Raw genomic sequence first — 23,106 nt, 5'->3', positions numbered from 1 at the left:
AATTAATAGAGAGTAACCATAAATCAATAGCTGAAACTTCTAATCGATAACCAAAAAAGTTGTGCAATTATTGAACATATAATAGGATGCACTTGGAAATAATGAGGAATACAATTGATGGAAATCATTTATCGAATGATGAACTACAGAAGAGGCACGAAAACCAATTTTGTAATTGGTTCCAAGACTATGTATGGATTACACCCCATTCAATATTGTATCACAATATTAATTTATTATGCCTCTATAGCTAGTTTTTGTCATTTTAATCAGTGCTAATAATCCAACCTTTCAGGTAATGAAAATGGATGAAGCAAATTGGGCCATAAAGTCGTAATGCATTCTAAAGGACCCATGCGAGTTGCCAAAGAATTTAAACGAATTATCATCAATGGCACAAAATATCGCACTAGGAATCACGAAAATGGGAAGAAAACTCAGAATTGTGGTGTTAGTGTGTGTACTGATCAAGATGGCCCTGCTTGGTATGGCCAATTAACACGCATAATTGAGGTTATGTATTATGATGGGTCCCGATATGTGTTATTCAAATGTGATTGGGCAGACGTTGCTCGGGGTAGAGGTTTCAAGGAGGACGAGTTTGGCTTTACTATTGTAAATTTTTCTCATCTAGTACACACTGGTAGTCGGATAACTGATGATCCATTTGTTTTATCTTTCCAAGTATCTCAAGTATTTTATGTGATAGATGAAAGATGCCCAAATTGGGTTGTCGTCGTTAAGACAAAACCAAGAGACATGTATGACACTGGTGAAGAGGAAGTGACTGACGATGATGAGGATGAATATTTAGTCAATGAATATTGTATTAACACTTCCAATGATGAAGCTATTGAACTTGGTATTGACGATGTTGTGTGGACACGAAACGACATAGATGGAATGACAATCGAAACTCGCTAATAGTGTTGAGGTTTCGTTTATATTTCTATAGGCTTGTTTACATCAATTTTCTTTTATATAGGCCAGTTTAGTGGTACTGTTTTTGCTATATCGTTTTGTTGGTACTTGGGTTTTTTAATTTTGTTATATATTTTTGTAAAATCCAGGTACTTTGATTGTTACTACGGTATTCCTCCGCCACAAGTGAGGGTTTATTAATAACTTCGGGCGGGGGTCACAAATGGACATGTGACTACCCTCTCTTTAATTTTGTTTAAAAAAATATGATATCTCTTATCACATAAATCTATCTCATATCATGCTCAAAATATTATAAAATCTATTGATTTGCATATAACCATTTTTTTTTATAGGTACAATGGGTCCAAAAAAGAAGGCAAAGACTACCATACCACACTTGAGAAGACAATCTACAAGACTACAAGCTGTCCATAGCGAGACACAATCTGATAGAGCGGCCCATTCATTACCCTCTGTCGATGGGCCACCCCTTTCCGTTAATAGGATGGTGGAGTCATCACCTAGCCAAATGGGAGGACAACTATCCACACATACGGAGATGAGAAGAGAGACCGAGCCATGCACATCTGTACCAGTAGCACCTAGTTCAGAAGCAGAAAATGTCGACTCGTGTTCCAACATTGGAGATCGCTTTGTCGTCATCATAGGTATGTTTCTGTTTTTCTTACTTATTATTTGCTTAACTATGAATGAAGATTTACAAAATACTAACAATGTAACTAAATCCAATTACATCCATTTTTGCAGATAGTAATGGCGATCGAGTAAAGAGACAATTGCACTCGATTCCTGACATTTGGCATCTTCCAGAAGGGGAGCGCATTGAAATGGAGCTTAATCTTCTTGGTCAACCTATAAAAAAGCAAGACTCAAAGGTGGTAAGGTTTGGTGGTCTGATAGCGAGAAGTAATAATTTGGTTCCAATAATTTACAAAGATTGGAGGTCGGTGCCTAATACCGTGAAGGAGGAAGCGTGGGGTCTTATAAAAGTATGATTTTTTATAAAATCATATTAAAACGTTATTAATAATTAATAGGTATATTTTGAAGTTTTTTTTTTTAGAAAGCTACTCACACACTTGTGTAAATTTATTTTGACTATAAGGCAAGTTTAAAGTTCCTGATGACAAATTGGATGTATTCAAAAAATGGATACTAAAGGACTTGGGGAAGAAATGGAAAGACTACAAGCATGAGTTGAAGAAAAAGTTACTTAATGAAAAAGACACATCTGTAGCACAAGTTGTGGCAAGGGCAAGTCCCGATATGTTGGAGTTAGAGCAACTGGCAGAGTTGGCCAATCTTTGGTTCGATCCAGAATATATGGTAACATTGCGCACATTTTTGTTATAGATTTATAAAGTCAACCAACTAGTTATTTTCATAATTCTCATAATCTTTGTGATATTGTAGTCAAAATGTAATAAAAACAAGGAATGTCATAAGAAGCAGGTGATTGTTCATAGCGGAGGATCGAAAAGTTTAGCAAGATATGCCCATGATGTGGTATTTATTTAATTAATATTTATTTATTGTTGAATATTTGTTAGTTCTTTGTTTTCGATATATGTGTTTAATCTAAAATATTGGAAGCAGAAAAAATCAACTGGAGCATTGCCAAGTCGAGCCCAGTTGTTTGTCAAGACCCATAAGAAAAAGGATGGCACACACTACAATGATGAAACGAGAAAGAAAGTGGTATGTTTATTTTCAAATTTATTACTTTTTAATTTTAATGGATTTATAAGATGGAGAATAATGTATATTTTTTATTGTCTATTACAGGTTGAGATGGAGGAACTTTTAACACAAGACGCAAATCCTATAGAAATGGGGTCTGGAGGAACCATGACTTGGAAATCAGATGATGTTTATTCGAAAGTTATGGGCCTAGAACGGCTCGGACGTGTGCGCAGTTTGGGGTTTGGGCCAACCCCTACAAGGCAAACTTGTCAACATTCACTACCAACTTCAAACCAAGAAAATGGTATATCAAATGAAGAGTTTGATAAAATGTGGAACGAATTAACTGAATTGCAGAACTTAATAAACACATTCGTGCATGCACAGGTGAGCACCCCACATATGTTTAGTTGATATCAGTCAACCCTATTTTGGAATTTTTGGACTCTAATTTGAATTTATATTCAAGATTCAGGACAAAATCAAAATGAGAATGAAGAGGAAGAGAAAGATGAAGAAGAGGAAAATGCTGAAGAGGAGGAAGATCAAGAGGAAGATGAAGAAGAGGAAGAGAATGATGAGGACAATGATTGAGGGTCAGGATTACAAGTTAGACTATAATTGAGACTATATTTATGGTATTTGTCATATATCGACGTTTGCTATGTTTAATGGTATTTGCAGCTTTCCTTAATTAAGACTAAATTTATGGTTATGTCATATATCGACGTTTGCTCTGTTTTGCTAAGTTGGAATTAGGACGGATTATAAAAGGATAAGTGCTAGATTATGCATATGTTTTACTACTCTTTTTGGAAGTTGTGAATCTTAGTATGATGTTTAACATATTTTGTCATAAAGTTCGCAAACGCCACATTCTTTTTAAAAAAAGAATAAATATGAGATCCATATTAAAAGATTAAATTTTTAATAATAGACTATTTTTTTCAAAAGGAATATTGTACGACACTTGCACAATTTTTAAAAGGAATGCACAATACTTACATTACTATATTGTACATTACTTATTAAATATTAAAGGAAAGAAATTAACCGCCGTCACATTAAGATCTCGACATGCGAACTCTCTTCTTTAGTTCTATTTAACCTCCCTCCCTCCAGAACCGGAATGCAATATATGGCATTTACAGGTAGGGCATCCTAGAAATTCAACTAAGATTTTGTGGGTATTTTCGTATCATTTAAATAAGTTTTTTTTATTATTTATTTTACTATCAATAAATTTATAATAGCCTTCATCGCTGACGCTATATATTATTACCGACGTCAGAATAAATACTTTGGCCCATTTATCAATTAATGGCGTTTCATTGATCAATTTTCAGCATTTGGTAAACGCCGCCAATGCTATATAAGTATTACCTGCGTAACAATATAAACGCTGGAAAACTACTTATTTACCAGCGTAAAGTTAATCAATGGCCGGCATTTGTTCAAACGATATAAACGCCAAAAAACTCAGTACTTTATCTGCGTAAACTCTATCAATTGTCGGCGTTTTGTGAAACGCCGCTGATGCTATATATTATTATCGGCGGTAGATTAAAAACGCTAGCAAACACGGTTAATATAACGGCGTAAAATTAATAATGTATTGACGCTTGTTTAAACGCCACCAAAAACATATATTTCTACCGGCGTAACAATCTAAATGCCGGGAAACTACTAATTTCCCGGCGCATAATTGCTATTTTGTCGGCGTTATTATAAATGCTGCTAAACCTAAATATTATTAATGGCGTAATAATTTAAACGCCGGGAATCTAAAAAATTTACCGGCAGAAACATTAAGCGCCGCCAAATTAATATAACTACCGGCGCATAAACAAATGCCGCAGATGTAAACGCCGCCAAATTTGCTTTTTTTTTTTTGTAGTGATAATTGCTCCCGGCTATGGTGACATAGAAGAACATTATATAAATATGTGTGTGTGTGTATATATATATATATATATAGAGAGAGAGAGAGAGAGAGAGAGAGAGAGAGAGAGAGAGAGAGAGAGAGAGAGAGAGAGAGAGAGAGAGAGAGAGAGAGAGAGAGAGAGAGAGAGAAGAAGAAGAAGAAGAAGAAGAAGAAGAAGAAGAAGAAGAATATGGCTAGAAAGGTTCTTGGTTTCCTCTAAAGAACATGAAGATGGGAGTGTTGGAGAAAATTCAAATTTTTTGACTTTTGGAGGGGAAAGGAGATCGCTTGTTCAAGTGGAAAGCTGGGGTTGATCATGATGCATATTGCAGTACAAGTGGCAGCAATGGTTCAATGCTTTGATTGTGGAACGTTGATGGAGAAGAAAACGAGGTGAAGTTAAATATGGAAGTTGGATAGGGAGCGTTTATGCACTTGGCTCATCCACTCAAATGCCTTCCCTTGATGATTTGCTTCTTCAATATAATCTCCTACACTTGAAAGTATAGATATGGAAGATCATTAATGTATGCATGTACGTTTAACCATATTACAACCCTTTTGTACCATGGAGCTTTTACTTGCAAGTCAAATTAATGTTGATGTGAAATAAGGCTTTGTAGAAACAACTATTGAGATATATGAGTCTCCTCTCTTGATAGCGTTTGGTGAAACCAGAGGTGGTGAAATAGTCTTTTTTCATAGTTTCTTACGGATGATTTGTTTTTTCCGTTTTGCTAGATCACACAATGTTTAATGAAGAGGAATTTATGACGGAAGGTCTAGAGAATCAGTGGAGGAATCTCAGGTTGACAGAGGAGGAAGAAGAGGTACTGGGAGTCAAAAATAGTGGGAATGAGGAAATCAATCGTAAGGGAGATAAAAACCTGATAAGCAAGGTCTGCTTTGATCGAGTGGTGGGCAAGGAACTAATTAGTAACACAATGGCAAAATTTTGGAGGACTAGCAAAAGGGCCACTTCTCAAGAAGTAGGAAAAAACACTTTTTTTATTACGTTCAGGACTCATGCAGATATGTACAAGATCCTTGAAGGTAAACCTTGGACTTTTGATAATGCTCTATTTCTAATCGTGCCTTAAGATGGAGCCATGAGGCTAGTGAAAATGGTTTTCAACCGGGAAGTTTTCTGGATGCAAATCTACAATTTGCCATGGGGTTGCATGTCTTTGGAGTGGGGTAACAAGATTGGAAACTTGGTAGGAAGTGCCATCAAAGTTGATACAGAAGACGATGGCATAGGTTGGGGTAGATGTCTATAGGTAAAGGTGGAGCTACCGATCTGCACAAGCCCATTCCCAAGGGCTGCTTCATCTATGTCAAGAAGTCAAAACTTTGGATGTATTTTTCGGTATGAAAAACTACCTAAAATCTGCATTCATTGTGGCTAGTTACTTCATAGAGAGTAGGGTTATCTAGCTCTCCGAGGGGACCAAAAAGAATAGGGAGCTGTAGAAGCACAATTTGGGACATGGCTTCGGGCTACAAGTAATGTCAGGCGAGGAACCTATTCGCATAGAAATGGGAATGGAGAAGGAGGGAAGTTTTCAGAGAAAGGTGGTGGTCAGGTGGACACGGAAACGGCCGAAAGCAGTGTGGAAAAAGGATGGTAGGAAAAAAATTTGGGCAGGGGACAATCGGTTCTCTCCGTATCCCACACACAGAACCAAACGGCCATCAAAACAGGAGATAGGACAGGTGCAGTCGACAAAGTACAAAGTCAAGTGGAATCAAAGGTAGGGATGGACGTGATTGTAACAATGCACCTATCTAACATGGGGAAGAAGGAAATACCAAAAAATGTGCAGGAAGACTTTAAGCGGGAATTTACTTTCGAACTTGATGAGGCTAATGGGCTTAATGATGGGAATGGGCCGAAGGTAGCAACTGAGCTTTGTACAATACATCTAGGGCCCAACGACTAGTGCTATTGACTTTGATGGAAACAAGAATTTGATCTCAGATCCTTTTCCACCAAGGCAGGGAGATGGATGCAGATGGAAATGCCAAGCTTGAGCCTTGACGATTCCATCTTCCTATTCAGTTACAACCTGATCTCAAGGTGATAAACGGACTGTAGAGGTAAGCTTTGGTAGCTCTACTCTTGCGAAAAAAATTCAGAAAATTCCTCTTGGGTGAGAAGCAAAATGCCAGTGCTACTCTTATGGAAATGGCGGCAGCTGAGAGTCAGCCTCGCCAGGTGCAATGAGAATCCTAAGCTAGAATTGTTGGGGGCTTGGGAACCCCCAACAGTTTAAACCCTTTGCCTGCTGGTAAAGGACAAGAAGCCCGATTTGGTTTTTATTATGGAAACCAAATTGTCTTATGTAAAAGCTCAAAGGGTTGCAAAGAGGTTTAAGTACGATGGCTGTATTATGGTGGAAGCAATAGGAAGGAGTGGAGGGCTTATGCTCTTACGGAAGCAGGAGCATGAGCTAGTTAATTCTTCACAAAACCACATTAACGTGATTGTGAATGATGAACAATGCAATTTTAAGTGGTTATTGTCTTGCTTTTATGGGCAGCCAGTAACAAATTTAAGGAAACATTCATGGGACCTATTGTCATCCTTCAAGCCTATGGAAGGAGGATGGGGAGTCATAGGAGACTTTAATGAGGTGTTGTATAAGGAAGAGAAGGAGGGAGGGAATACCATAAGTGAAAGACAAATGGGCATGTTCAGGCACATAATGGAGGAGGGGAACCTGTATGATCTGGGATGGACAGGTAATAAATTCACTTGGTGTAACTATCATAAAAATGAGACTTTCACAAAGGAGAGACTCGACAAAGCTATAGCCAATGCTTGGTGGAAAGGAAAGTATTCTAAATATTTAGTGGAGACTTTACCAGCTATATGTTCCGATCACATCCCAATACTTCTACAAAGTAGTATTGAGAGGTGCTCAATTCGCAGCTTTAAGTCTTCTTTTAAGTATGAGACAAGTTGGAATAAGGAGGAGGGTTGCAGTCATGTGGCAGTTTTTGAGGCATGGCAAAGCAACAATGGGAGAGGGAGAGGTTTGGAAAGGGTGATGAGCAAGCATGAATCAACACAGAAGGGATTGAAAAGGTTGAGCAAGAAGTTAGAAAGGGAGAGAACCAAAGCTATAAGGGAGAAGACACAGCTTCTAAGCATACTACAGAGAAGAGAAGGACCTATTAACATACAAGAACAAAAACAAGTTCAGCAAGAGCTCGATTTCCTGTTGAACCAAGAAGACACAAGATGGAGACAAAGAGCCAAGAGAAACTGGTTGACTAGGGGAGACAGAAACACAAAGTATATATATGCCTATGTTAATCAAAGAAGAAAAAACAATACCATCAAAAGAATTGTAGACATGGATGCAATAGAACTGAGGGAGAAGGCAGACATAGCTTCAGGTTTTAAAAGATATTTTGTCACAGTCTTCAAGTCTACACAGCCTAGTCCAACCTATATAAACCAGTGTATTCAAGGGGTAGATCAGAGGGTCACAACTGAAATGTTAGATAAGTTAAAGAAGGAATTTACAGTAAAAGAAGTGGATGAGGCTCTTAAGCAAATGTCCCATTTCAAGTCCTCAGGTTCTAATGGTTTTAGTGCAGGTTTTTACCAAGAACATTGGAAGATAGTGGGCCAAGATGTACCTCAAGCTATATTGGAGTTCTTAAAATCAAGGAATATGCCAAAGGAGTTAAATCATACCCTTATTGCCTTAATTCCCAAGGCAAACTCCCCTAATTTAGTACATGAATTTCGACCAATCTCATTGTGTAATGTTATCTACAAGTTGATTCCCAAAGCTTTGGCAAACAGAATGAAAAGTGTTATGGATAAGGTGATATCGTGGAACCAGAGTGCTTTCATCCCCAATAGACTCATAACTGATAATATAATGGTAGCTTATGAGCTACTACATACTATGCAAACAAAACAGAAAGGAAGGGAGGGGTTGATGGCCATAAAGTTAGATATATCTAAGGCATATGATAGGATTGAATGAGACTTTTTAGAGGCTTTATTGCTTAAGTTGGGTTTTGGCTTGAAATGGACTAATCTAATGATGGCATGTGTTAAGTCAATTTCTTACTCTACTGTCATCAATGGGGAGCCAGGGAAGACCATAATTCCCTCGAGAGGATTGAGACAAGGTGACCCTTTGTCGCCTTATCTATTTTTTATCTGTGCAAAAGGTCTTAGTTCTCTATTGTACAAGGCTTAATCAAGTGGCCATGTCAAGGGGGTGGCAGTGACTAGAGGTGGTCTAAGAATCAACCATCTCCTACTTGATGATGACTATGTAATTTTTTGTAGAGTAAGGATGGTGGAATGGTACTTGATATATGAACTCTTGTACCAATATGAGACAGCATTAGGCCAAACATTAAATAAAGAGAAAACTAGAGTTTTTTTTTTCAGTTCCAACACCAAGGTGACGATCAAGGACTTCATTTTGCAGCAAGTGACTGGAACCAGGTGCAACAATTACAACAAATACCTTGGCCTCCCTACTTTGGTAGGAAGATCAAAATATGACACATTCAGAAGCTTCAATGAGAAGATTTGGAAAAGAATCAACGATTGGAAAACCAAATTTCTATCTTCAACAGGGAAGGAAGTGCTAATCAAGAGTGTGCTACAGGCAATCCCAGCCTATTCCATGAGTGTGTTCAAGATGCCAGTTCTGCTTTTAAAAGAAATTGAAACGCTCTTGGCCAGGTTTTGGTGGTGTCATGAAGGAGATGGCAAAGGGATCCATCAGAAAACTTGGAAGTACATGGGCTCAGTTAAAAATCAATGGGGGTTGGGGTTAAGGGATTTCTGCTGCTTTAATAGAGCTTTACTAGCCAAAAAAATATGGAGAATGATAAAAGATCCACATTCTTCGATCTCTCAAATTTTCAAGCAAAAATACTTCCCAAGCTGTAATGTAATGGATGCCAAGATGAAAGGAGCTCCCTTTTTCATTTGGGGGAGCCTCTAGTCAAGCTTGGGGCTTCTAAAGGAGGGGTTGGTTTGGAGGGTGGGTGATGGAAGTGGCATTAGAATCTGAAATGGTAAGTGGCTTCCAAGGCCTGTGACTTCCCAAGTTCAGATTCTTATCAACACTATATTCATTGAGACTGGAGTGGATGTTTTGATTGATAAAGATAGTAGCTCTTGGAAGGTAGACCTAGTGGAATCAATCTTCAGTGAAGAAGAAGCCAAGCTAATCTGTTCCATACCTATCAGCAGGAGAGGGGCAAGTGACAGGAGGATTTGGGTTGGGTCAAAAAGAGGAAACTACACAGTCAAGAGTGCTTATTTTTTAGAAACCAAACTATCAAACAGGAGTTTAGGGGAACCTTCAACAGGTGGGAGTAAAAATTCAGTGTGGAGAGATTTATGGCAATTATAAGTTCCAGGCAAGGTTAAAAACTTATTTGGAAGTGTTTAAACAACATTCTTCCTACAAAAGACAGGTTGTTCAAGAAGAAGATTGTTGAGACTAATCTCTGCCCAGTTTGTGAAAGAGAAGAAGAAACAATAGTGCAAACCTTATGGGTTTGTCTTGCAGCAACAGACATTTAGGGTGGAGAGATAAGCTTGTTTAGGAAAGAGAGAAGATTCTAACCTGATTTTCAACAGCCATGGGGAGAGATGACTGGGAAACTACCCCAGGAAAACATTGAGATGGCTGCAGTTTTGTTCTACCACATTTGGGTTAGAATGAATACTTATAATTTTCAAAATCAGCCCAAGAATCCTGCCACAATTATTGCTATGGCTTAGTCAAACCTATCTACACTTAATGAGATCAACTTAAGCAACAGTAATAGTGCAGCAAAGAATCGAGAAAGAAGACCAAGTCAGCTCTGGAAACCACTTGAGTGGCCTTTTTTCAAAGTGAATTTTGATGCAGCATTTGACAAAGACAAGGAAAGCGTGGGGATGGGGATCATATTGAGGGATTCTGAAGGGGGCTTACAAGCAAGTTTGATAACTCCTAAGATATATGTTCTTTCTGCTTTTCTAGCAAAAGTGTCTACTTTACATAAAGCCATGGAACTTTACATTGAGTTAGGACTGAATCAAGTCATATTAGAAGGGGATGTCAAAGTAGTAATAGATTCAGTCAATTCCAAGAATGATGATAACTCGTGGCTTGGCCAGGAGATAGAGGATTTACAGCACTTGATGGAGCAGCACCCAGCCTGGAGACTTTCTTTTGTTCGAAGGTCTGCAAACAATGCTGATCACACAGCAGCTAAGATAGCTATCATGAAAGTTTGTGAACATATATGGTTAGAAGATGGTCCAGACAAGATGAAAGACAATTCATGTAAGGTCTAAGTTTTATTAATGAAATTTATCTTCCTTTCAAAAGAAAAAAGATCAAACAACTATTGGGATATATTAATGTCCTAATAATCTAATTTGAGTGATATCTCATTATAATGATGTTTTATTTGATAGTCTTGTTTTGAGAATTATATGAAAAATATGCATTCCATTAATTTAGTTTATAATTAATACTCTACAAAAGATATAAATCCTTAAAATACCACATCATTATCATCAATAACAGTTTGACACATGGCATTTGACAGGTCAGCCATGCACGTCTATGCAAACTTAAGAGATTTAGATATATACACAGATCACCATCTTTATGATCATTTAATCAAATATATATGTTTTGGGGTCATTGATAGCGAGTTTATCAGCTGCATGTAGGAGTTTTAGTAGGATCTACTCTTTTACAAAGGGTCTGCACGAAACTTGTCTATTTACGATAGAAAAAAAAAATCACATTTCAAATATTAATAATGCAATTAATAATGTAGGAACATTAACATTATATTTATTAATATAATTTTACATGTTTTAAGCTGCATGGGATGCCCACACAAGAAATTTGCATTAATTATCACACATTTTACATGTAGTCCTACTTAATTTCAAGCTTTACGTAGTAGAACTCGGTTTCGGCATTCCCCAAGAGCCCATAAGGGAAAAACGTCTATAAATGCTGCGTACTGTAGTCCACAATACCTAAAAGACGTCCCTGTAATTTCCTGCACGCGGTACGTACGTTACAAAACATAACTTAATTGGTAAGTACAATAGTACGGGAAATTAAACTGTTTTTTCATAAAAGAAAAGGAAAAACAAAGGAACATAGAGTTAAAAACAGTTAATTAAATTAAGCTAAATTAATGTTAAATATTTAAACATGAAATAATTATTAATACCTGTTGAGGGAAATCACCATTTTCAGTTTGCGAATTGATCAAAACCCTTACTCCACGATGAATTAGTGTTGGATCTATCTCAGCCTGAATTTGAATAATTAAAAAATATATATTCACAATCTACACAAATTAGGGGTAGATTCAATATCATGTGAAATATCATTACTTATCTAACTTGATGAGAAGAGGTGGATTTAAGTTTTTGTATTATGTTTTTAATAGATCCTATACTTCAGACTCTGCTGACATTAATTTATTTAAAGGAAAGAAAAAAATCTGAACTTTTTGTGCTGAGAATCTGATATACTCGAAGATGTCTTTATGGTGTGATGTTCCCTGATCATCTTTCAACAAAGAATTTTACTTTTTTCCGTAAATCTGATCATCGAAGATGTCTTAATTAGAAGTTATAACCTGTCCTGCTTCAATGAGTGTTAACACAGTCCATGCAGTTTGGACAACATGTTCTCGATTGCCTTTTATACTCGTCCACACCTGTTTCACATTAAATATACTTCATTTTACTCTTATCCTCTTGATTTGAAACAAGTTGTTCATATATATATATATATATATATACACACACGTACCTTGTTGTTGCATGATAGGTAACTCTCTCCCCATCCACCATTTGGCAATTGCTTTGATATCAAAAAATCACAAGCTTTTCGTAATGCTGCACAATTTTTGTAGTTTCTTCCGCAAGCAACCAATCCTGCTACACCAAACCATGTACCATAGCTGTAGCAAACCCCCCAATTTCCATACCTGTTTACTTGCTTAAAGAGTCAGTACTTCAGACATACATAAATATATATATATATATAATAGAGTAGTTCGTTTTTTTAGTATATATAAAGAGAAATATAATTTGTAAAAAATGTATGTTTAATTACCATGATCCATCAGGTTCTTGTACGTCTTGAATGTATTGAGCCGACTTGGAAATGTTGCTGTCTATCTCTGTCCTTCGGTGCTTGGGATGTTGTTTCCTAAAGAGTGCAAGAGCTTGAAGTGCTGACGAAGTACACTCTACATACCTAAAAAGGTGACAATAATTCTGCTGTTAGCTAGCTAGGAAGAAAATATGACAAATTCTATGGAAATTGCAGTTGGATGAAGTTATCTCATGCATCTTACTCTCCCCCAAAGAGGGGATCCTCAAAGACCTCTGTGGGGTTGAATTTCTGCGAAAAATATAATCAAAAGTTATGTTTGTGAGTACAGATTTAGCACAATGATTTCTTATCCTATTTTATTTATGAACACATGACTTCTGACGTTTTATCCAAAGGCTTACCTGCATCCATGAGGATGCTGTCACAAGCTCCCATGCTGGGTAACCACCATTTTCACTCTATAGTGGCAATTGAGAGAGAGTCGATTACTCATCAAGTGAAACCTTTTAAAGATCATGAAAATGAGTTAAATAAATACAGAATACGTGAGGTGAGTTTTTACTTGTAGAGAGAGAACGATATTCATGGCATCATAAAATTGCTGATTCTCCATTTTTTCCCCAACAAGGTCGGTGGACATTTATGATAACAAGAGCGAAACCTGCATGCAGTAGATTAGAATGAATGTGTCATTTTTGTAGGAATGTATTTCGATAGCAATGAAGCATTACCTTCAACCCTTCTGATGTGACATCAAAGACTTGCCATCCATAGTCCGGCATTGAGAGTTGTTGAGTACTGTGGAGTCTGGTCCACACCGCTTCTGCGGAGGCATTGGCCGCTCGAGCGAAGTTAGGCAGAGTCGAACGCTTGACGTCAGCTCGACAGTGAGCTCGAGCGGGAGGCGTTCGCTCGAGCAGAGGCATTGGCCGCTCGAGCGAAGTCAGGCAGAGTCGAATGCTCGACGTCAGCTCGACAGTGAGCTCGAGCGGGACGCGGAAGGGAAGTTCGCTCGACGCGCGCTCGACACGCCGCTCGAGCGAACATGCGATTTTAGGGATTCCGCCGTTTGAACTATATATATGATGTTTAAACTCATATGGCCGGTTACTGTAGACACGAAAACACTGTGGATGAACAGTGTTGAGATCCATCTTGTAGTGTGATATTCCTTGATAATAAAATCCTCTGTAGCTCCAGTGGACGTAGGCAATTTGCCGAACCACGTACATCTTGTGTCGTTTGTGATTGTTTTTCTCGTTCATTATTATCTCTCAATTCATTGTCATCGTTTTTCACAACAATTGATATCAAGAGCCAAGATTCGGGTCTGAGGAGAAACGATGGCTGGAGATGAATTGAAGGTATCGGGGATCGAGAAGTTTGATGGCACGGATTTTGGATACTGGAGGATGCAGATAGAGGACTACCTCTATGGGAAGAAACTTCATCTTCCACTATTGGGGCAGCAACCGGAAAAGATGGATGTTGCTAGTTGGAACCTGTTGGAGCGACAGGTTCTGGGGGTTATTCGATTAACCCTATCAAGATCCGTTGCACACAACGTCATCAAGGAGAAGACGACGACGGATCTCATGGCGGCTTTGTCAGGTATGTATGAAAAGCTGTCAGCGAATAACAAGGTACATCTGATGAAAAAGTTATTCAATTTGAAAATGGCAGATGGTACGTCTGTTGCACAACATCTGAATGATTTTAATACTATCACAAATCAATTGTCGTCTGTTGAAATTGAATTTGATGATGAGATACGTGCACTGATACTATTGGCTTCATTGCCAAATAGTTGGGAAGCCATGAGAATGGCTGTTAGTAATTCTGCTGGTAAAACTAAACTGAAATATGATGATATTCGTGATTTGATTTTGGCTGAGGAGGTGCGCAGGAAAGATTCAGGCGAGACCTCGGGTTTGAGTTCAGCCCTAAATGTTGACTCTCGAGGGAGATCACATGATAGGAACTCAAATAGAGGAAGATCAAAATCAAAGTACAGGGGCAAGAGCAAGTCGAGGCCTGGTCAACAGGCAACTTGCTGGAATTGTGGCAAAGCTGGCCACATAAAGAAAAACTGCAAAAACTCCAAGAAGACGGAGAATGATAGTGCTAATGTGGTTAAGTTAAAAAGATCATATTCCATAAAACCATTCTAGGGATGCAAAGGTATATTGTGAAAAATATTCTGACCTATGAAGCCTTTATAAAATCACGCACTTTACACAGAGTTTGGCCATACTCCTCATTTAGATTACAAGCCAGAATAGCTTGAACAGCAAAAACAACAACCCACGTCTGACTGCCCAAACCCTGCATCACCCAAATCAAGCATCATTACTTACATATCGAGTAGAAGATAAAATCTTCAAAAGGTAATGCTAAATACAGTTTTAGGGTGTGAAAATTCTGCATACTCTCTTTGAAAAAAGTGTGGTCATTTTCTCATGTGAGTTACAGATTTACTAACTTTTCAAAGAGAGTGCGTGAGGCTTGCATTGCACACAATAGAACTTCAAATATTATTTCTCATCTTCAATGAATCAAAAGTTTGGGTTCTTTAGGCTTGTGGATTGAGCAATGCTTTAAGTATATTGTGATCATAAACCTGAATTTTTAAGCCATCTTCTGCAACCCAATAGTAGTCTGGAAGTCTGGCTAAATGAAGCTTGTATGCCTCCGAATTTGGATCTTCAACCCAACGGGCCATCAAACACATCACCTTTCAAAAGAATGTATTTAACTTCACAAAACTTATATGGTAGTACTTCTCTAATATTAACACATGCATCAAATATTTTGGTCTAGAAAATGTCTTTTCGTATTGATTGAATTGAAGAGTATATGAGATTATTATTTACCTTTTCAATGCATCCAATGCATGGATATCTGCTGACCTCGTCCTCGTAACGAACATGACCAATGGCAGCCTTTAGTGCCTTCTCTCTCAACATTGAAAAGGGCCAACGCTTTAAAAGAGGTTCGGTTACATGATGAAGAAAACCCCAGGCCAAATCTTGTATCAAAGGATGTGGATAGTACAGATCTTCCTATATTATGATCTATATCACTTTAAATGAGTTTTTATAGTTATGAAGGAAGAAATTAACCTTGTTACAAATGAAACAGAGACTTTTGACACAAAAAGAAAGGGAAAGAGAAACAAGATGAAGATTATTCTCCATACTAACCTTTGCAAATGTATTCCTGGCTTTATTCCAGTTAAGTTGTAAGGCTCATTGTATAACTCTTTTCTTAGTGAACAAACCAACTCAGTGATTGGGCCGACGAATCTCCTTCCATATAAGTAAGACATGGGCATGTAAACAATGCGAGCATAGCATAACATTATATTTTGCCTGCATTTTTCATACAATTAGTGCAAGTTTTTTAAAAGGAGGAAAGAGACATCAAGTCACAAAAATTAACCTGGACTAAAGGGGATGAAATTAGGTAGTACCTATATAGACATGAGAGGAGGCATTTGAGGTTTCACTTGACAGAAAATAAAAATAAAATAAAATTAATAAGCTAGCTTCCGGTAGATTCAAAGTGGAAATATGCACATGTGGTAATTACAAATGTAATGTTGGAAATACAAATGAAATTAAAATATTAGCATAATCATTTGGAGTACATGTACAACATGTAATTTTACTTTTTTTCAATTGCATTCAAATTGTTATTCGTCATCCTTTTAACTAGCATCCTCTCAACATTCTTAGATGTGACATTAAATGATTGGTACATAAGTGAAACATTAAAAATAATTTTCAATCATTAAATGTCTAATCTTATATAGGATGGTGATACCTTTGGTGAGAGGATGATGAATTAAAGGATTAGAATAATATTACTTTTTTCCACAGCCCAAACTAGTTGTGATACTTTGATTTGGACTCCGAGATATTTTTCACTCGAGAAGTATTATAGATATAAAAGAATTATATAAAAATAAACTCACAAATTGATATAGCTTCATGTGATCCGTTAGATCATCTACTTTATGATAAGAATAAGTTTCCAATCTGACATACTACTTCAACCCATATCACTTTGTGAGTTTACTTTTATATAATTTTTCTGCGGCTAAAGAATTAAGTAGTTCTCTTTTCACTAATGTTTTTCTTTTCAGTTCAATCATTTTTTTTCCTTACCATATTATATATTTACGTATGTTATACAAGATAAATGACATATTATAAAATGGAAACTAAATGGCATACTTACTTACTTTTAATTTGGAAATATTATACAAGATCCGAGCTTATATTTAATTTGTCAATTACGTGATAAAACCAATACATAAGTTCTTTCCAAATAAGATGATTGAAACCAAACAAATGTTCATACTGAGATCCAAAAGTTTCCCCATGATGGCAGCCCCACTAAACCACCATGGTCAAGTATCCATTTTCGGCCTCTAGCCATGGCCCTATTTTCACCGTCTTCAAGCCCCTCTCCAAGTATCCTCAAGGCAATATAGTTCAAACCTGAGCCAAACATTGTGCTGTGACCTGCTAAATGGAAACCCCATCCTCCATCTTCATTCTGTCCAACAAACACACAAACAAATATGAATATTTAATTTTCTTTCTAAGAATAAATTTCCTATGCCCTTTTGGTTGGCGGAAATTAAAGAAGTAAATTAAACTAGTTGTTAGTTGTACAGAAACCTGAATATTATACAAGTATCGAATAATTTCGGTCTGGTGATTTAATGATAACATACGACTGATATCTCCAATAATGTACAACGCCATTACCTGCATGCATATGGTAATAACTGCAAATTAAATAAAGAAATGTATATACTAGTATGCAAATTAATTATATATTAATTATCCTTAGTGAAAGTCATGATCAGAATTAATGGAATTAAAAAGAAAACAAAGATTAAATTAACCAACCTTGTATTAAAACATGCAATGGTTTGAGAAGTACGTACGTACCAAGGGTGGAAGGAAAAACAAGGGGCCAGTGAATTCAGCAGGCCAGTGGCCATCATGTGCCTGAAGGGATGAAAGGGAGCTTAGTGCACTTCTGAGTGAAGATGTCACTGTTTCATCTGTTATTTCTTCAGTACTTTCTTGCAATTTCACTGGTGGTGGAATTGGCCCACTTCGATTCTCCTTTCTAAGCTGTGAGTTGATGTGAAAATATTTAAGTCGACTTTCCAAAATTCCATCCAGATCTAGCGCACAAATATCGTATGATTCCAGCATTTTTTGAAGTAAAAAGAAAAAAAGTAATGACAGTTGGGTTTGACACATGATCTAGAATCTAGATCATATGAATTTGAAGATTCCGAGTAGTGATAGATAAACATAAAGTGTACTACCTGACAGTATTTAATGCTGCCCATATTAATATTTTGGTCATTTTAAATGTAACATAAATATTGTAGGACTTACAAATAAATATTAATATAAAGTGTACTCATATCAAATTCTCCACTTTCGATCAAATCAAGCCTGTTTCTACAAGGTTTTTCAGCCAGAAAACTCAACGAAACCATTTTTAACAAGACAATTCTGGTTTGCAACTAGAGGTGGAAAGTTCAGGCTTTTGCTACAATGAAGTCGAGTTGTATATTATATATTATAAATATTGTACGTGTGGAAGGCTAAAGGTAACATCTAATAGTTGACTCAATGTAAATCCATAGATATATATATTGAAATGTCCAATATAATGGCCGGTATTCTAGAGAGTAGAGACAATGTGAGAATTATCAACACTTTTAACTACTATTTATTACTTTATTATTAATTTTTACATACTTTTTACTATTATTTATTATTTTTTTATTACTATTTAATATTTTATTATTATTTTTTCACTACTATTTACAACATATCTCAACACTCAAACCCAACTTAAAAAGAAAAAGAGAGAAACCTGCATCCTCATCAAAAGATCATAATTTTGTTTATTCTTAAACTGATTTTTCTTGTACTCTTCACGAACCCTTTCAATTTCAGCAAGTTCTTCGAGAGTGCCAGCATCAAGGTCAAATTCCCAATGCTCCCGCCCAATGAAGTTGTTTGTTGTGAACAACCCTGGACCTCCTTCGGCTATCTTCAGCTTCCACATCCTCAATCTGACACACACACACAATAAATAATTAAATGTGTGATAGTACTTTCAATGTTCTAATTAAGTGCCGTTTTCACTACAAATTTGCCCTACTAACTAAAACATATTCTTTGTTTTAATAATATCAAATTAGAAAAAAATTCTATGTGCAGTTATTTTTATATACTTCTTGAGTACTCTAATGATATGATTGGCTGCATGATTTTTTTTTATGTAGTAGAAAATCATCGATTGGAAAGACTATTTAATGTCAGGGATCAATAGATACCGTTTCTAAGACAATGTCAGTATAGTAGAATGAGATGGAGGTGATTTTTGTGTAAAAAATAAAGTTTTGAATACCGTTTTGGTCGAAGAACTGAAATGAAATATTTCGATATCAATAATGTTTCAGAATAGTATGTATATGAATAAATTAATTATATATATAAACTATATTTCAAAATTACTTATTAAAACTATAAATTATTATTATATATATTATTGAAATTAAAAGAAAAGTCCCTGAGGGCCTCAGCCCTTGTGTTTCATGGATTCTTATAATTAAGATCTTGCAGGCGTGTGCGGATGGTATTAATACTATCTACTTTATTAAAGTTTATTTAAATTTTGTTCGGTTATTTTTTTCATGGGAAATAGATTTCATTTTATTCATGAAGAAAGTTACAACTATGACAAATAAATACAAGAAAAAATCTAGATTACAAGTCAAACTACACATCTATTGGGAGCTTTCCTGCACACAAATTTCTTTGTGATGGGCATTTCCTTAACTTTAATAAATTCTCTAATAACAAAACTTTTTGAGATGCTTGACTCCGTAATAATAAAGATGTTCATCTTAATTTGTCTGAAAAAGTATCACTCTATATAAATAGAAATATCCATCCACCACCCTCCAAAAGATGAGAGTGTATCCCAACCCATATCCTCCGAAGGAGAAGTTGGAGAAACCAGCCCTCATCCTCCTAAGGAGGAGACGGTTCTCCTACTATATATAGAAAATATTTTGTGCATGCTTTAGTATGAAAAGACTCAACACAGACTTTTTATCAAGTCTGGCATGAGGTTATGGAAAAAATAAAAATGAAAAAAGTCTTTATTTTGAGTTCAACTTTACAGAAAACTCCTTGTTAGTAACTTTAATTACAAAATTGCCAAGCCACTAGGTTTTACATATGGGACCAAACTTTACATATAGGGCGAAATATCGGAAACTAGACAGTATTGATCGAAATGTACCAAAATGGTTGGTATTTAATATGGTACAAGACGTAGACCTCTCTCATGCATGTTATTAATGTTGCTGCAGCGTAAATTCCGACTATTCTGATTGGTACGGTATGATATTTAAAACTTTGGCAAGAAATAGAGAGCGATGATCACAATAAGCAAATAAAAGAGGCACAAGTAATGGGAGTTAGGGAGGAAAATATATTCTATGTTTCGTACCTGGATCAGATCAGTAGCAAGTGCTAGGTTGAATTGTGTAGAGTAAGAACAGTACTTGTTGGGAAGCAATACAAGAGGTGAAATTCCCCAAGTACTCCTGTAAACCACAAAATTGTCTACCAACTTTATTGAATAAATTGGTTAGATCTCAATTATCAAGATTATAAAACGAATCAAATACTTTAAAATAAATAATCAACTTTGTAAGACACAAAAATTGGTTACGAAGGGAAACCCTTTAAAGAATTCTTTAAAAGTAAAACCTTGCGGGCAGCCAAACCTAAAAAAGTCAATCTTATTATTTGAAGAATAATTACAAGCAATCATCAATTACAAAACCTTTGCAATTCGACTATCTTACCTGTCTAGACAAACGGCCCGTTTGTCTTCTACTGCAGTAGCAACCAGAACCTCTGGCGATTTTCAAATGTTGACTTCCCTTCTGAAACTCCAAAGACTGAAATCTTGAAATTCAATCGATATTACTTCACACTCAAAGCACGATCATACTCAAGAAGAGATGAAAAACTCAATAAAAATTCTTAAGTGAATTTTCTCTCATAAATGCTCAGAATATACTATCTAGAATTCATGGCTCAAACTCGTTCCTGAGATACAAAATCGAATCCCTTTAAATAGAAAGTCTGGAAAGAGCTTAAGTCATAGTAGGACTCTGTTGACAATTAGTAACAGTCGTGAAGACGTGTTCCGACGAACTGCTAACATTTCGTGATAATATTCTTTTGTATTAACTAATATCTGTTCAGCTTTCTTCTGGATATATACAGATCTACCAGGACTCGATTTTAACCTCAATAACTTATCTAAACAATACCTAAGACTTCTAGATAGACTCAATATTGTTTAGAAATAAATCAATAATTAATTTACATTCATCCAACAATTTCAAATATAATGATAAGCATTATCATATAGTCATCTAATTCTAGTCAATTTTTATCTCTACAATCTCCCCCTTTGGTGGAGTGGTGACAAAACCAACTTGATGAATATAAAACCGGTCAAAAGCACAAACAGCAAACCAAGAAACCAAATAGGAATTCCAAGCAAATAATCAAGAATAAAAACTTATGTCTAGCAAAAATAAACTTTCTCCCCCTTAGCAAATTCATTTCAGCAAATTTATTAAACCCTCCATCAACAACACACTTATGGAAACTCCACCTAAATTTTACAATACCAAAATATTTCAACATATTTCAATTTGGTCTTCCAATACTCCCCCTTTTTGTCACTAATCTGACAAAACATAAAAGAGAATAAATATCACTTATGTGTGCCAAGATGAAGACACTAAGAAAGACATGATGAACAACTCCCATGTATCTCAACTTTTCATGGATTAAATGCACCTAATGTATGAGCATGAATGTATGTCAAACAATGAGTAAATGATTAAAACAACTTAGTTGAGACAAAAAATCAAACACTTGGTAGGCATACCATGAAAATCGAATGACAAAGGCCATGAACCAACTCAAAAATCGTCCTCAATACATGCATAAAATAGATATAACAAAAAACAACCCATTTACGGCAACTCAACTCAACAGAACAGCCCAATGCTTCTTATAAAAATCCACAACTTAGACTCCATCTATCCACATGCCAAGCATAAAACTGGAAAAAGAGAAAAAAAAAATCAGTGGATTCGAGTAGACTTACCGTGATGGTGGAAAATGAAGAGAGGATGTATGTAATCTTGAGTAAAGAGAGACGAAAGGGAGTGAAAGGGGCACCATGAAATGGTCTTGCGTGGAACTGTGAAATGGGTCTTGAGAATGGCTTATGTTTCGAGGGCTGGGAGTAAATGAGAGAGGCAACAGAGGTTTTCCTTAAGGCTTTTAAGACCCGGGCACGTGCTAAGTCATAAAGTCCCATTGGGACTTATGCTCTTGTTTCATAATATAATCCTCAGACTTATCCAATACCCCATACTGACCAAAAAAAACTTTATATTTTTATTTTTGTATTTATTTTATATAAACCAAATAAATAGAGATTAGAAAAAATAAAAATAACAAAAAATTTGAATTTTTTTTTATAAATATATAAATAAGCAATAGGGCGAGTAGCATGCTTAAATACATCTTAGTTCAAACATAGTGTAACTCACAAAACAAATTCAATAGAGTACACCCTCTTATTTGCAATAATCACTATGGATGTTCACTCTTTATAAGATCATCAATGTCAAAATTCATGTGAGTGTGTGAGTGAGTATATTTATACCATAGCATTTTTATAAACTCTCTTCAATATATTTTTAATACCTTTATTCATGAATGATTGTTTCTTATAGATTTTTTTTTTTTTTTTTTTTTTTTTATCGATGAGCCAGTAGCCACCCACCTAGTAGCCCTGTTCCAAGTTTATTAAAAACCCTCACTTCCGGCGGAGGAATACCAAAAAAAACAAACTCAAAGAACCAAAAGAACCAAAAAATTACATCTCTCTAATAGAAACCATCCCCAAACGATCCATGCGGATCAAGCCTCTAAGACGACTATTCTTGAAATCCAAACCCAAAAAATACACACCACACCCTCTTTTGCCAAAAAATCCGCTACCATATTCGCTTCCCGGAAAATATGTCGAAACCTCGCACTTATCTCCCTAGAAATCCCCTGAATCTCATCCCAATACTCCCATAAAAACCATAGTCTACAAAATCTAGATGTAACCAATCCATAACAACCAAAGAATCAGATTTTACTAACACATTTTGAAACTTTAATTGTTTACAAAGTCGCAAACCATCAAGTAATGCTCGACATTCAGCAACCGTATTCGAAGCAATACCATAATTATGAGCAAAACCAGCAATGCATC

General features: G+C 36.0%; 1 pseudogene; it reads right to left on the bottom strand.

Moving 5' to 3' along the window:
- Positions 1-11,497: 11,497 nt before the first annotated feature.
- On the bottom strand, positions 11,498-18,798 carry LOC122298995 (annotated as a pseudogene).
- Positions 18,799-23,106: the final 4,308 nt, after the last annotated feature.

This window comes from Carya illinoinensis, chromosome 16 (genome assembly GCF_018687715.1).
Source record: "Carya illinoinensis cultivar Pawnee chromosome 16, C.illinoinensisPawnee_v1, whole genome shotgun sequence".
Classification (NCBI taxonomy): domain Eukaryota; kingdom Viridiplantae; phylum Streptophyta; class Magnoliopsida; order Fagales; family Juglandaceae; genus Carya; species Carya illinoinensis.
Note: the sequence above shows the minus strand (reverse complement) of the source record. Positions and strands in the feature narration are given on the sequence as shown.